The sequence below is a fragment of the Macrobrachium nipponense genome, chromosome 26 (genome assembly GCF_015104395.2).
Source record: "Macrobrachium nipponense isolate FS-2020 chromosome 26, ASM1510439v2, whole genome shotgun sequence".
NCBI classification, from domain to species: domain Eukaryota; kingdom Metazoa; phylum Arthropoda; class Malacostraca; order Decapoda; family Palaemonidae; genus Macrobrachium; species Macrobrachium nipponense.
This window is the reverse complement of record NC_087215.1, coordinates 21,817,623-21,834,328: the sequence shown is the minus strand read 5'-3', so window position 1 is coordinate 21,834,328 and position 16,706 is coordinate 21,817,623. Positions and strand designations below refer to the sequence as shown.

Sequence of the window (16,706 nt, the reverse complement as noted above, 5' to 3'; positions counted from 1 at the left end):
AACAAACATGGTCCTCAGCTCCAGTGCTTTCTGCTGCCTTTTTCGTCATCTATTCTCATTGGCATTTATGTACCTGGCTCCAGTTTTTAGTTTGATTTTACCCCAATTCTTGTCGTTCATGTAAAGCAAAACCTTCAATTTTGCCGTAAAAGTGTCTAAAAATGTGACTGGGTGGCCTCGTTAAACTATTACAAAAATGATGGTAATGATTGAAATGTGTTTTCAGTTTTCTGAGAATATTGGCAGAAGCCTCTTTATCTTATCTTCTAACAGCTAAATTGGGTTACACCTCAGTATGTATCAAGGAAACGATGCAGCTCGCTCCTGAACCACTTATCATCATTCGGAAGCTGTACCATGAAATTTTGGTTTAATGGTTTCAACATTTTTAAAAGTAGGAGTTTCTACAGTTTTTACTCTCTGGAGGATGTAGGTCATTATTTCTTCCAAATTCCTTGCAGGATTCCATCCTTTATGGAGATATGATGGAGCTAATGTAACATGCATGACCAAATTGGATATCAACTCTTAGAGAGTGACCCCTTTAATACATATGAGCTTTCAAAAACTGAAAATTATGGTAGAACTAACTTCACGGTACTGTTGTACAGTAGCACGTCTTGAAAGATTTGAGGAATAGTATCTCCTATGTGAAAATATTGACATTTTAGCGTTCTAGATCACAAGAAGAACATTGAGGTAATTACCAATTAATTAAGAGTATTTTTAAGCAGTATGTCTGGTGAAAATCTACATTTGCTACGTTAAGATAATGATTTGTATTTTAAATGCACATATGGTGGACACAAGTTTTATCATTAAAATCCATTCCTCCTAGGGCTCTTTAGTGTTCTTAACAAGAGCCAAGTTATAAAATTGTATGGGATGCAAAATGAAAATAGGGCAGTGGATGAGAGTGCAACTTACTGGTCTTTCAGAGGAAGCATCTGGTTTTATAAGTTAAATAAAAAAAAAAAAAAAAAAACAAAAAAAAAAAAAAAAAAAAAAAAAAAAAAAAAAAAAAAAAAGACTTTGCCATCACTGATAATTTATATCCCAGAAAAAGTGTTGATACCTGTAGAGTACATAGTATGATCAAACAAAAATAAAATCCAAAGAGACCCCAAGAATGATGCATTGCAAAGTAAATCACCCAGCGACTTAACGTTTTCTCCTGTAAACCCCTCTTTTAAAAGGGATGATTCATGATTGCTTAAAGGTGTGCTAGATGGTCAGACCCTTTAAACAAGGTTAAGGAGGCAAAGTCCTGTCAGCCAGGTAGTATCACCCAAGGTTAGGGGGTATTACTGTTACACAGAAGCATACTCCGTTAATTGGGGCAGTATGTTAGAGTGGCCAGAATTGTTTGATTAGAAAAAAAAATATTTAAGTATACACATGGTTATTATGCAATCTACTATTTCCTTAAATGATAAGATTTAGAGATATTTTGCACAAAGCATAAAACCAAACTTTCCATGCCAATTTATAATTTCTGCATTTCACTGGCTAAGAATCCAAGGCTCGAATGTCAATGTTTGCAGGACCATTGAATAAAAATTTATAAATGCGTCTGACAAAAATTAAAATTATATAATGTACTTAAGTAAAATTATTTGATATTTTATATACGTATTAGTATGTACTAAATTTATGATAGAATGGTATGTATACAAATGGTATGCAACCATCTCTCTATGGCTCCTGGTGTTGCAGATTTAAAGTATTGCTATTCCTTGGTGTGGGTTTAAAAAATACCAGCATTCACTAGATTTATTTGTTGGAAAAGCATCACGTTGTGTGTGTGTGTGTTTTTTTTTCTCCGAAATTGTGATAAATATGTATGAGCATAGCCTACACTTCTTAATTTTATGACAATAATTATGAAGAATCAGTGGAAACATATACATGGAACTTACAAGGTTAATATTCGAAATAATTGAAAATTTAGGTCCCTGTTTTACATGAAATAACATTTTACGTGTATTACAGTAACTACCATCAGGAATATTCTATCACATTTCACTATGATTAGGATCATCACTAAGCTGACTGCTTTCAAACTGCACTTATAATTTTGACCCTTAACTACTGGTTATTTACCAACTAAATCTGCTCATTTGAGGGTAATTACACTCCAACTGTCACACCCATGTTTCACATCAAGTAGATCCACTTTTTTTTTTTGCTTATATTCCAGTTGTCACATCTATCTATAAGTTTCACATCATCATCAGATATTACACCTTACAAGGGTCAATTAAGTTTGCCCAAATACAGGAGACTTGTACAATCTTGAAAATGTCTGTAGCTAGTCCTGTGTTGGCACCATTTTTGGCTCAAGTATGTGCAAATAAATCATTTTCACATATTTTGGACAAGCAGCTTGAAAGCCTAACGAGCCATATTAAAAATTATTCTAGCTTTAATGGGCAGTCAGTGCAACTCATTACAGAAATAATATTTTCGTGACATTCTAACACAGTTTATAGTAAGTACGTATTACTTTTACCTTATTAAGTATATTTTGCAGTCTTTAAGCACATGTATCTTTAAAGAACACCGCAACAAGATATTTTTAACATATTTCTAAGATGATCTTCCGTAACCCTCACAACATTATTGATTTGATCATTCAGGGAATTACCGGCCAACAGCACTCTCTGTTCAATAGCATTTATCAGCGATCGGGACTTGATTGCTATTCACATCCATCCAAATGTCACAAAAACTGATTTTGAGTTTTCAGACCTTCACATCACATAAATTCTGTTTGATTTATGTTTAGTTTTAGTAGCTAAAATATAATACATTCTTTAACAATATCAAAAGCAATTTATCATTAAATAATGACTGCACTAAATATTTATATTATGTGAATCAAATGGAGGAACAAAAGAAATGAGAACGCTATCACAGTCTCTGATAGAAACCAGTTCAAAGGAGAGAGCTGTTAAAGAGATTGGTCGCTACTCATACTACAACAAGCGTATCCCCCGACAAAAGTAAAATTTTAGGAATTATAGTTACTACTACAAAGGCGTTTCCTTAGTCCTTACTGCTACTACTACTACTACTACGAATTGGTACGCTGTTTGGTAAATAGATTTTTTCTTTCTTTCTTTTTCATTCAGTCAAAACAAAAGATTGTAGGTAAACAATGAAAACGGTGAATTTCTTAATGGAGGATTGCCCTCGTCAACTGTCAGTGTCATCCAGGCTTTGGATATGGCATACCTACCTAGCTAGTACACAAGTAGCCTACTACTTGGGTTAGGTAGCCTAATCTTTAGCTCTGGCCTTATGCTGATGCGAAAATTAGGTAGGCTAACCTGCTCTTGGAATACCCATGATTGGAATAGCTAGGTGAGTAGCCCACCCTTGGTTTGAATTTTGTACCTAATGTATGCTAGACTAGGTAGGGTAAACAATCACGGACGATCCATCGTCATCACGCTGGCCGAGTCTTATTCACTCGATATTTAATTGGTGAAACAAGAATACAATTACAACTTTAAGCATACCATTCAAAAGATTGAAGTTTCGTCAACATAATGTGAAATACCTACTAGGTAGTTAGCCTAGGCTAGCTATGAAAGCCCCATGCAAACTAAAATAAGCAATCAGTAAGGCTGGCCGGTCTAGCCACGGACAATCCACCATCTTTCCCAACCTTCCCAGCACTCATTTGAACAATGTTAGCGTATACATGTAACGTTTATTGATCTTACTCAAGATTGCAGTTCTAATTAGCACAATGAAACATTTTGTTGCCTAGGTATATTACTAGTAGTGAGAGTATGAAACTTTATATTCCTGGGGTCATGGTTTGAACTGAATTAATTTTTGGTTTTATCCTTACTACTGCCATCACAACTGGAACTCCGCAGTGCTTATTTGATTATAAGTATACACATTTTGGTCTTAATTCACTCCATATTGCACTTGAACCACGTTGCTGTTCCTGGTTCCTAAGTACTCACTCCGCAAACACAGTTACGAGCAGCAGACGACAACACTGATTATGGGTGCAAAGCTTTATTCCCTTAATTGTTTACTTTACTCATTATTTAGTTTAACTTTACTTCAAAATGTTTATTTAATTCATGTCTATTATCCCGTTTTTGCAACCAAACTAACCCGAAAAATTACAAATATTTCGGATGTATACTTACGAGCAGACGACGCGAGGAAAAATAACTCATCGTTGCCAATCTAGTTGAGCGTCACACATACGCCGATGCATTTACAAACTGTTTCCATGAATTCTAGTTGTCATAGTAATACAGTAATGATAAAATTGCTGTAATATGTATATATACTACAAATAGATACCCTAATTTCACTTATTTCCCCGGTTTTGTGTAAGTCTCATACTCAGTTTGGAGGGTAAACACATACCAATTGACAACACTGATAAACAATTGAAGAGCGCAAAACGCCGCAAAGAATACAGTAGTCCCCTTCGATAAGTGCTGGTTAGAGGTCGGGGTTTCGATTGTTGTGATGAAAGTGCCCCAGAGTCTATGGGTACAAGCGGTGTGAGGATATAGCACAGGAAATGGGAAATTTATTGACACAAGCGACTCCGCAAACATCGAGATGGCGTCAATCTTCTAAATATTTTGAGATGTAAGTAGAAATTTTGAAAGCGTTTTGGTGAAGTTTGCACTGCGTTGGCCACCCTTTTCACTAACCTCTGTTTAAAGCTTTAAATTTGGCCTTAATTTCTAACTTTAGAGAAAATACTTACTTTGAAAGGAGAGTAGAGGTCTTTAGCTCCGTCTCTCACCAACAACAAATCACAACTGATGCCCATCTCCGGTGTCAGGACGTGTTATAAGTACTTTTTCGGAGGGTGGCCTGCCATGACCGTCAGTGTGTTGGGCCAGTCCATGCGGTTGTTTACCCGGTATAGGCTAGCTTAACTACTAGCTGTGTTACACTAGAAGATTTGGTTGGATGCAGGCATGGACTGTAAAATGTCTCTGAAAGGACCAGAATTAGGGGAAACAACCGACTGGACTAGCGGATTCAGTTTTCACCGCATGTGAAGCCACCCGGACGGATCCAGTTTTCACCGTATGTGAAGCCACCCTCCGAAAAAGTACATTAACATGTCCTGGCACCGGAGATGGGCATCATTAAGTATTTTGTCCAAGGTTAGAAATTAAGGTCATATTTTAAGATTAAACAGAGGTTAATGAAAGTCTGGCTCTACGCAGTGCACACACCTTCATGACGTTTTCGAAATTTTTACTTACACCTCCGAATATTTAGAAGATTGACGCCATCTCGATGTTTGCGGAATCGTTTGTGTCAATAAACTTCCCATTCCATGTGCTAAATCCGCACACCACTTTTACCCATAGACGCTGGGGCACTTTCTTCACAAAAATCGTAAACAATGACTTCCACCCACGACTTATCCAAGGGAACTACGATTTTTGGTATAAGAAGAAGAAGAAGCGTGCACTAGATAATTATTTAAATAAATAGTTAAATGGCAGTATAAGGTCATGAATTGCATAAATTTTTTACATATTCATGATTATTAATTTGAAAATATTAGTTGTTGAAAAAGTAACTAGATTCTTGACTCAAATATCAGCAGGTTAGCTTGTGAATGGTACCTACGGCGTTCTTCGCTCTCTTCTATTGTTTATTCAGTGTTGCCAATTGGTATGTGTTTACCCTCCAAACTGGGTATAAGACTTACACAAAACCAGGGAAATAAGTGAAATTAGCATATCTGTTTGTAGTATTTTAGAGCAATTTTATCAGTATTACATTACTATGACAACTAGAATTCATGGAAACAGTTTGTAAATGCATCGGCGTATGTGTGGAGCTCCACTAGATTGGCAACGATGAGTCATTTTGCCATCTGCTCGTATATACTTTAGAAATATCTGTAATTTTTCAGGGTTAATATGGTTGCAAAAAATGGTTAATAGACATGAATTAAATAAACATTTTGAAGTAACAAAGTAAAGTTAAACTAAATAATGAGTAAAGTAAACAATTAAGGGAATAAAGCTTTGCACCTCATAAACCGTGTATTTGTGTGCTGCCCTCAACTGTGTTTGTGGAGTGAGCGCTTAGGAACCAGGAACCGCAACGTAGTTCAAGTGCAATTTAGAGTGAATTAAGACCAAAACATGTATAATTACAATCAAATAAGCACTGTGGAGTTTCAGTTGCGATGGCAGTAAGGATAAAACCACCGATTACAATAAATGAATTTCAGTTCCAACCATAACCCCGGGAACAAGAAGTTTCATACTTTCACTAATATAGGCAACAAAATGTTTTTCTTTTGTGCTGATTACAACTGCAATCTTGAGTAAGTTCAATAAATGTTACATATATACGTTAACATTGTTCAAATGAGTGCTGGGAAAGCTGGGAAAGATGGTGGCTTGGCTGTGGTTATGAATGGCACCTCACGCGGGTGCTGCCATATTGGATTTCAAAACTGCCTTGAAAACATATTTTATGAAGACCTCGCATGCTTTCATATATCACATTATGTTGACAAAACTTCAATCTTTTGAATGGTGTGCTTAAAGATGTAATGGTATTCTTGTGTCACCAATTAAATATTGAGTGAATAAGGCTGATCCACCCGATGACGATGGATCCACTGCGGTGTTTCCCCCTATTGAAAATCATTTTTGGGATGAGGCAGGGGCAAAGTCCCACATTGGCCAAGTCAGGATGCGATAAGCTAGGTTAGGTTGAGGTAAGATTAAGTTAGGATGTAGGTATCAAATTTTTGTAGCTATTTATACCTAGGTAAATCTTTAAACAGGTAGTGCGACACATACTATAATCTTTAGCTTCGGCCTGATACTTGTATTGCGAAAGTTAGGTGGGGCCGGCTATCCTGCACTTAGAGTAACTTGGTTAGGTTAGGCTAGGTGTAAGTAAGTTACTTATAACTACCCAGTCTTCAGTGGCTCTTAGAAGCCAACTGATCAGAGTTTGTTTTTCAAAATCATATTGGTATGAGGTTGTGTTACAGACATTTGCAAGTTAGGCTAGCATAATGTTTGGGTTAAACTAACTTAGACATAAGGATGGATAGGAAACTCTGTCACTAAGAATGTATAGACCAGGACCATGAGAACCAAATTTGCCAATAAGCAAAGAGTTTTCAAAATTTTGTCTGCTTTGTCTAGCCAAGTGGAGTTTTGTTTGAGTAAAAACTCTTGTTCAGTTAGAATGTATAGACAGCTCTGTGATTTTTTTTTTATAGCTGCACAGACCAATGCATTAATGGATGAAAAAGCAGTTTTTAGTGTCTAATTTCCTTGAAAGTATCAGTCAAGGATGTATTGGTTTTTTGTAAAGTTAGGAATAAGTAATAGTTTCTTAAGGTTTATTTGGCTATTTTGGCATTGCAAAGACTTTATAGTGTTGTCACATTTCATACGATAGTATCTATCATTCAAGAACACATTGACATGTACTTGATATGTATTTTTCAAATAACAGTAACCAATAATAATCAGTTGAAAGTTGAAAGCTTTTTTATTTGTTTGGTCAGCATTGTATACCATCACTTCTTAACAGGCAGTGGTAAAATTTTACCCTTCTGTATACACATGGAAATAATCAAGATGTGTATAAAAATTTTTAGAATGATTATATTGACATGAATATTGTCAAGATTCATAAGTATTGTACTTGTGTTGGTTTAGTATGTTAATGTAGCATAGACATTGCATACTAGTGCTTACAGTCCATCAGAACTCCTAAAATAATGGCGCATCTTGTGATTCAGACAAAACCCATAAAATACTTATCACATAGCCTATGTGATATAATGAATACTAATCAGTATATTGCCTTCTCTTAACTTGCATACATACATGATGTAAATTTAAAATATTGAAGTTTTATGGTTTTCATATACAGTATTTTATGAATTACAGTTGACAAGTCAGTAATGGCTGGTTCTGTACACTACTGCTGCCTGCAAGATATTTAAACAGGTTATGGTTTACCTAGATGAAACATCTCACAGAGAGATATTCACAGATTATAGTCTTTGATGTTACTAGTTCATGTCCAGACATTATATTGAAGTTCTTGTCATGTGATGTTTTAGTTATCATAGTTTAGAGTGTTGGTTAGCCACTGGCTTTATTTTTCACTCAAATTTTGCCCTAAGCTATGCATCCAGGCTATTTAACCTATAAGAACCAATTCCTAAAATGGCAGAAAATAGTCAGTATTTAAACTGGTGTCTTGGGAGAAAGGTATTGATTAGTATCAGTTATTTCACATATATACATAGTATCTGTCTTTCTTCTGAAACTCAGCATTTTATGTACAGTGGTACCTCGACATACGAAAGGCTCAACTTACGAAAAACTCGAGATACGAAAGCAAATACAAAAAATTTTACAGCTCTACATACGAAAAGTTTTCAAGATACGAAAGGTTGTTGCTGTAAAGTCCCGAGATTTGCCCGGACCACCGAGAACAATTTTAAAACTCCCGCGCCGCCAACTGAGTAAACTCGCCACCATCCTCCCGCTCTCCCATTGGTTCCTGATGCTAGTCACCCCATAAGGTCCTGCTCTCCTATTGGTCAGCATCTACCCCTTGTGCTTTAAGTATTCTATTGGTAAAAGGATGCTGTAAATTGAAAAACTTATTCATGCAATACATTTGATAAAAAAAAAAAACATTAGGTAAAGATAGAATAAAGAATAGAAATTAATGTTTATTATACTGTTTGGTAGTTTCAGTAGTTGAAGAGAGATAATGAAAATTTATGGCTTACTGTGCAAAGTGATTGCTTGGTGATCGTTCGATACTCGTAAGTGCTGGATGTAAACAGAAGTTTGGAAGCTTTTTTTTGTTTGTTTGTTTATTATAGTTAATGGTTACCTAATAATTATTTGAAATGAGTACATACATACATTTAATAAAAAAAATTGTGAATTAGATATCAGAAAATATAAAAATAAATCAGACTGCCAACAAATACGTATTTTTTTAAAATAATTTTTTTAAGAATTCTTCTTCTGTTTTAATATTACGTTACGTATACGTATGTTTCATTATAGCTGTCAGTAACTCGGTATCTCCATTAGGTAAAGATAGAATAAAGAATAGAAATGAATGGTTATTATACTGTTTAGTAGTTTCATTAGTTGAAGAGAGATACTAATGAAAATTTATGGCTTACTGTGTGCTAGGAAAAATGATTGCTTGGCGTTCGTTCGGTACTCGTAAGACGGGTAAGAGCTGAATGTAAACAATCGATTGGAAGTTTTTTTTTGTTTGTTTGTGTATTATAGTTAATGATTAATTAATAATTATTTGAAATGAGTACATACTGATTATTTATATATTTTATTGGCATATTCTAAGCTTTTAGCTCTTAGGTTTAGATGTCAGAATCATAGACTAGGCTACAGTAGCAACCGCTAACATAGGCTAGGCTTATTGCTAAGGGACATATGCTAAAGTCCTAATATATGCAGTAACAATGGGGTTGAACATTACATGCAGTTGAATATTACTTAAGTATGCACAGTATTTTGCCTTTTTGGAGTCATATTTCTTCTGTCGGATCGGCGTCGTAACCCTAGAACATGTGTTTTAGGCCTGGAAATATAATTTACTGGGGTGTTTTTGGAGGGCTTGGAACGGATTAGCCATTTTACATGTAAAATGTGGTCCAAGATACGAAAACCTCATGATACGAAGGGCGCCTTGGAACGGATTAATTTCGTATCTCGGGGTACTACTTAATTGTTAAATGCATACATATACACTTATTATCCAGGAAACTGAGTTAAATCTTTATGTAATTAATAAACAGAGAATTCTGGGTACCGTGTGTAATCTAGGCCCTGTTTATTCTCAGGAAATTTAAAGGCAGTTAAAATTGTTTTATATGTAGCATTTTAGGAATAGTAATTATTTGAAAGTGATAAATTCTGATAAGTTTGCATATTATAAAAAAATAAGCTGCAGGGCTAATGCATTCAATTTAAGATTTTTAGTTGCACATTTTTTCTATTGCTGTTGTATTATTGTGTCTAAAGTTTATGATACTTTGAAGGGTTTTCCAAAATTAAACTAGCCTAACCTAAGGAAGAACTGTAACTGTTTCAAATCCAGCAATTATTAGCAATTATAAGCTTCAGCATTAGTGTTTAGAGTTACTCTCATAGCTTTGAAAGGGATAATCCTATCTTTATATCTGGGAACCACTTAATGGTAGTATTTATTTCTTTTGTCCTTGTTCAGCTTTGTTTGGTACTGTTTAGTTTTATATATATTCTGAGTGAAGTTGAAAGAAATTCATTACATATACCAGTGAAATGTATCATTATCCTGGTGATTAATATGGTTAGTTTTATAGCTGCTGTTAAACTTCCAGTAAAACGTCAGACATGTAATCACCTAAAATGGGCATTTGTTTACATTAATGTATTATTCCTCTACATATTTTGAATACTTTGGAAACATAAATGTTGTAAATAAGTCTTATTTTAGTATCAAGGTCTGAATGTTAAAATTATTGTGTTGAGCCTATAATAACTTTTTCTAGATTGCAGAAAATTGGCAGTAATTTTTACACTTTCATTAAAAATAGCTATAGGTTAATTTTTGTGGTCTTTTAAGTTTTGTGGGGCATTAGATAGTGCTTTGTTCCCATCTTCAATAATTGGTACATGATTTACTGTGTGTAATTGGCTAAACATTTTAGTGGAGGGTAAGATTACCAGGGAGAATTTCAAAGGCAATTGACTTTAAGAGTTTACAGTGTTGATATATCTATTTGATTTCAGTAAAAAAAAAAAACACTTTCAGGGTATATTTTTATGCATGGACTATAGAAATCAAATGACTTGTGACCTGGAGGAATGAATACAAACAACTTGAAAAAGGAACTCATATCACAAGAAAAATCAGTTTTATATATTATTTCAACACTAGAAGGGGAAAGAAAGCAAGAGATAACTTGTGACAGAGTAACTGTTTGAGGGATTCTGTGACCTTTTTTTTTTTTTTCAGAATATCCTTGGAACTCCTTACTTCACCAGTGCTGTAAAAAACAGCATTTATTTAACTGCCTTTAGTTTAATTAGATTCAATTCACTTTCGCTCATTTTGCATTTCTTTATTGGTGAAGCTACCTTTATTGGTGAAGCTACCTTTATTGGTGAAGCTACCTTTATTGACCTTATCAAGAGAAGGATCACATCCTAGCAGTTTGGGACTGATAAGAGATCACAGTCATGATAAATCACCACTGTACCTAACAGAAATACTATAGTGATAAATTTAGTGTTTACTTTGTATTAATCCAAGGCCATGAATCTGGCACACAGACTCATGGTTTTAAATATCGTAATACCAGAATCAAAGTTCAGGGCATTCGAACAATTTTAGTTCAGGGCAAGTAGTAAATTCCAACTAGATTCTGTGTAATGGTTTTTAGAAATAACATCTTATGTCAGTAAGATTACCACATTTAAAAACCCGAAAAGTAAATTTGGAAAATGGGGCCCCAAGAACATTATCCCATCTGTATTCTTCCTTTATTATGATAAAATATGAAGTTTCAATTTTACTTATGTTTTTTATTTCATTTACTTTTTCAGGACTTTTCCATATTGACTGAGACATTAAGAGGAATATTGCAGCTTATTGCCCTTGCATACAATAAGTAAAATTTGGAAAAAATCTACTACAAGATTACAAGCAACAAATATAGCATTGTCAGTGTGTGTGTGTGGAAGGAGAATCAACCAAGTAGTGGATGCTTTCTCTGTTGAGCAGAAATTTGTATTTTGAAAGAATGAAGATATGGCCAAACTTAATTTTTTTACGTACTTCTTGAGTGTAAAAGTTTATGAAATACAGACCCTTTAATTACAAAGTGATTCAGATATTGTGACAGAAATATTGGTTCCTGTACTTATAATAAGAGTCTTAGCACAAAATATCCATGAAAAGAAGTACTACTATCAGCTGTCGTGCACATGTTGGAGAGAATATATGAGACAAGGACACAATCTCTACAATGTTCTTCAAATTGTGGGAGTTGACTCTATGGCTTGGTGTCACCATCTTAGAGGTAAGAAATATCATGTTTTTTTGTTTTTTTTTTGTCATAAAGAAGAATTGCTGTTGTAAAAGGAATAGTATTTGATTGCTTTTGTCAAGTTACACGAACATAAAAAAAGACTCCTCTGCAAGAACTACTAGATTTTTTAATTGAAGATTACAACAAATTCATTTTTTGGTTACATGAATAACAGTGGGCTCACATATAGACATGTATATTGAAAGATGGAATATTAGTGTACCATATAAAGATCAAGGAGAGTAGAAACTTGCTGCATTTCATATAGATTTTTAGTATAGTAAATTCCCTGGCTTTTAGTACTTTAGTTTAATGTACAATGTTATGTCTGTATTTCTTGCAGGTGTTCATCTGGTTGACGGCCATTCTGATAACCCTCATACTTGTTGTGTTGAGGGTCGAGAATGTGTTGCCCTCCCTCAGCTGGTGGCTAGTGCTCTCGCCAATGTTTGTAGCAGATGCCCTCAACACTTATTTTTGTGTTATAGTTCTGATTCGTATGTACCTCGAGGGTGTACTGAAGCCAGCTGCCTTGAGAGCTCTCTGGAGTTTCTCTGTTTTAACCCTGGGTTTCATTTTCAAGTTTCTCCTGTGTAGCAAGTTGCAAGATCCCTCACAGTTTGAATACTCTGCTGTGATGTCTCCTGTTTTTATTCTTCTTCAGCTCATTATAATAAGAGCGTGTCATCTAAACCAGTAATTTTTAGTGAACTGCGCAAGATTTAATGTACTCCGTACTTGAATAATAAACTGGGAAATTCAAATTTGAATAAGATAGGTGAGTAGGAGTATATTGTAGGTTTACTTTTGTCTCAACTTTCACATGTATGAAAATTAGATAATTGTGAAGTGTGTTACAGTTTTTTATGACAAAAGACTGTCTATCATTTATGCATTCACCATTGAAGCTGTTTCATAAAAAGCTACTAGATTTTTTTATTTGACAGTGTTCTAAGAATCAGTGTATATATTGTATATATTATACTGAGTAAGAATTTTTAATGATGCACACCCTTGTAGTGGGGTTCTTTTCATCTTTAGCTACTATTAAGTACTAGAAAATGTACATGTTTTTTTTTAATTTTAACAGAACTGTGGTTACAGTTTGATGTTATCTCTTAGGTTTAATATATGCCACTTTTAAATTGTGTTTGTATTATCCTAATGTTTCATGGCTTTCATTGTTGCTAGAATTATTTCAACATAATTAGCGTTTTCAATCAGTGTTAGATCTATGGAAAGTAGGATTTACATTTCACTGTAAACTTATTCTTCTTAACTTTTCTATGAACAAGAAGTATAATGTTATAAGCTATAGTAGATTCACATCAACCGTGCATCTGATGTCTAGGCCAGTCCCGTACAATGCTCCTGATTGGCTGTTGATAAGCCAATCACAGGGCTGGAAACTCCCAGTCTCATTCAAGATTTCACATAGGCAGGATGTATGCTCCATCTCTCCTGAGGGATACCTCTTTCAAAAGAATCCCTCAGGAGAGGTGGAGCATACATCCTGCTTATGTGAACTCTTGAGAGAGACAGAGTTTCCAGCCCCGTGATGGCTTATCAACAGCCAATCAAGAGCGTCAAAAGGGACTGACCTAGACATCAGATGCATGGTTGATGTGAATCTACTATAGTAAGTCAAGGTCAAGCTTTTGATATGTATGTATATATGTATTTGTGTGCATCCTGAACTTTAAGCAATCCGATCTTACAGCACTTTTCAGCGCTGGTAAAATGGCATTTTACAGCACTGTAAAGAGATACTAACAGCAAGATTAGGGATCGACTTGACGGTGCTTATGGCGCTGCAACTTGATGCAACATGAAGTTAAAACATTAAGGCGCCATTAGCACTAATTACTGTGATGTAGCGACTTACGACGAAAATCAACTTTCGACGTGGCGCTGGAACCGATCCCTGCCGTAAGCCAAGGATGTACTATAGTGTGTGTATATATATATATATATTATATATATATATATACATATTGTGTGTGTGTTAAATGCTATACAACAGGCACATGAAAGAGAAAGATTGACAATAAATGAAAAGGTGTTTTATGTCTTGTGGTGTTGGGGTTATAACCAAAGTCCATAGTCCTTAATTCCCTATCATTTAAAAACTCTTAGCATAAAGACTTGGCAGTCCTATGTTGTTTTAGGTTTGATTAAGTCAGCCTCACGTTGGCACAGGCTCTTGCTTTTTTATTGGCCTTTATTAAGACTACCAAAATCACTCAATTACTAAAAACGCATGAAGAGTCTTTCCGAAATACAGAACACTTAATTAAAAGAGAATGTGAGAACCAAAGTTTGTAAGCAAGAAAATTTTGAAAATGAAAATATAGTAACAGGATATACTATAAGTTCACTCTCGACGTGGTTCGGAAGTCACGTAATGTCGTTGGTCCCGTTGCTGAATAACCACTGGTTCCATGCAGGGTAAAAACAAACAAGCAAACAGGATGTACTGTATGAGAATTGAATTATAATGTGACATTTTCTATCGTACTTAATATCAAGTTTGTAAAAAACCAATACGGATTCTGTTCCATGATCATTCATTGACAAGATTATAGTCATTTTAAGATTATTAACAATAAGCTAGCTGTAGTATCCTTAGTTGGTAAAGCTGAACACTATAAGCTTACAAGATAATAGGGTTCCAATAGGGAAAGCAGTCCAATGTGGAAAAAGAGTTTGCATGCCGAAAAAAAACTATGAAAGAGTACCTAATACGGAAGAAAAACAAACCACGCAAGCAAATAAGATAAACAATGACGTAAGGCTCACGTGGGTAAATATTATTATCTGAAATAATAGGTTTTTAATCAGAGTTTCGTTTATAATTACGAATTCATTTTCTATTGTGAGCGAAACACAGCCAGGTCGATAAAAATAATGAAATGCAAATAGTTTCTTGAACAACATAGTTTTGACTCTACATATACATATAGGTCTAAAGCTATTTTGGAACATTACCTCCTACTTAATGACTAACAAGTTCATCACCAGTATCGCGTTTAAAGGGAAATGAGTCAGTAAAACATCCTTTCATTTTATCTTTCGTCATCATTTGCATCCTTGGAGTCGGAAATGTACCTACTATCATGAACTCACTTTTATTTAAACAACTTTACGGTCTAGTTGCCATGGGCTTTTGCCACTGAACTAGATGCAATTATCAGCACTAGCAACACGAACAGATTGTCCTTGTTTGGAAGGTTGCGGCAAGATAATTACTTGATTCAATTCGCTAGCATTCTTTTGGTTAACGAGCATCTTTGAGCTGTTTTCGCTAGATAATATGACATTCACGAACGTATATTATTTGTATATGTCTGTATGTAAAAGTGTTTTTCATTTCGTTAAGAAAGATCTGAAGATCACAAAAGGAGCGAGCATGCATGGCATGTCAATAGTTTTTTTTTCTTTCTTTTTTGGTCTCGCGGGGAAAGCGGTGACATTTTGTCTTTTGATATTTAAAAGCAGCAAGTTTCCTTTTGTTCAAGAAAGACTCGAAGACAACAGCAGTTGTATGCAAAGAGTTAATGATAAAATAGAAATTTGTCCGCTTGTCATCAGTTGGTAATCAGTAGTGATATTGCGGTACGACACTTTCAGCCAGGCTTCCTCAGCGTTGGAATCAGCTGATTACTACAAGTCGAGTCAGTCTGTCAGTAAGGCCTGGGAACCCTGGCTACAAAGACGTATATATAATTTTGTGCAGTTGTCTGTGAGAGAGTGTCTGTTAGTCAGTATAGGACAAGCATTTAAAGTCTCCTTGCCCCGTTATATGGACGAAGCTACGCTGTCCTAGTTTTGGCATTATCCTGCATTGAAGGTAGGTAATGTAGGTCGCGCTGACAAGTAATTTTTTTTTTTTTGTAGAGTTAAACTTTCTTATGCATTTCTTAAGTTTGTTTTTATTTCCCGCCTACGTTCCTTGCACGTCCAACAAGGAGCGCTCCACTTAGTAGGCCCAGTTGAATGATTCATAAACTTGAAAAAAAATAAGGTGCGGAAGTGGACGTATAATATTAGTATTCTCGACTTGTTTCCAGTTGTTCAAGGTTGCTCCTACAGGAAGCTGCCGTAAAGTATTATTAACAGTGCCATTTTGAGTCACAGCTAGATTGGAGCGGAATAAGCGAGCCAACAGTAGAACTGTATCTTACTCGAATTCCCAGGAAGGTTTTAAACTTTATTCCTTAATACCAAAGGCAAGTTTTTTTTTTAATATTGAATGTTATATGAAAAATTCCAAGGATTTATTGTTTATAAGAATATTAGTAATCAGGGGATATCTCTAGTACCATGCTTAATAGAATAGAATATTTTTTGCAAATATTTAACGCATCCTTACGTATTTTCAAAAGCCCGTTACCAAACACTGTTGACTGAAGAATATGAAAAATTTCAAGGTTTTGTTGTTTATTCTTCATAAATATTATAGTAATCGGATGATAACTAATGTGGTACCATGCTTAATAGGCCTAGGCTGAAGGTTGGGTTATAGTCTCTGTAAATATCTTTCAGATAATTATCAAGGCCTTATTCTCCCACAGTGTTCTTCAGA

General features: G+C 34.9%; 1 protein-coding gene across 2 annotated transcripts in view; it reads left to right on the top strand.

The window, feature by feature from the left end:
• The first annotated feature begins 15,787 nt into the window (after positions 1-15,787).
• The window catches only part of LOC135200052 (forkhead box protein G1-like), a 315,222-nt gene continuing 314,303 nt past the window's right edge, over positions 15,788-16,706 (top strand). The window contains exon 1 of one of the 2 annotated variants that reach the window (XM_064228300.1): positions 15,788-15,971. The gene's annotated coding sequence lies outside the window, so the exon portion shown is untranslated. The remainder of the gene's footprint in view (positions 15,972-16,706) is intronic. The other variant, XM_064228299.1, reaches the window with a different exon arrangement.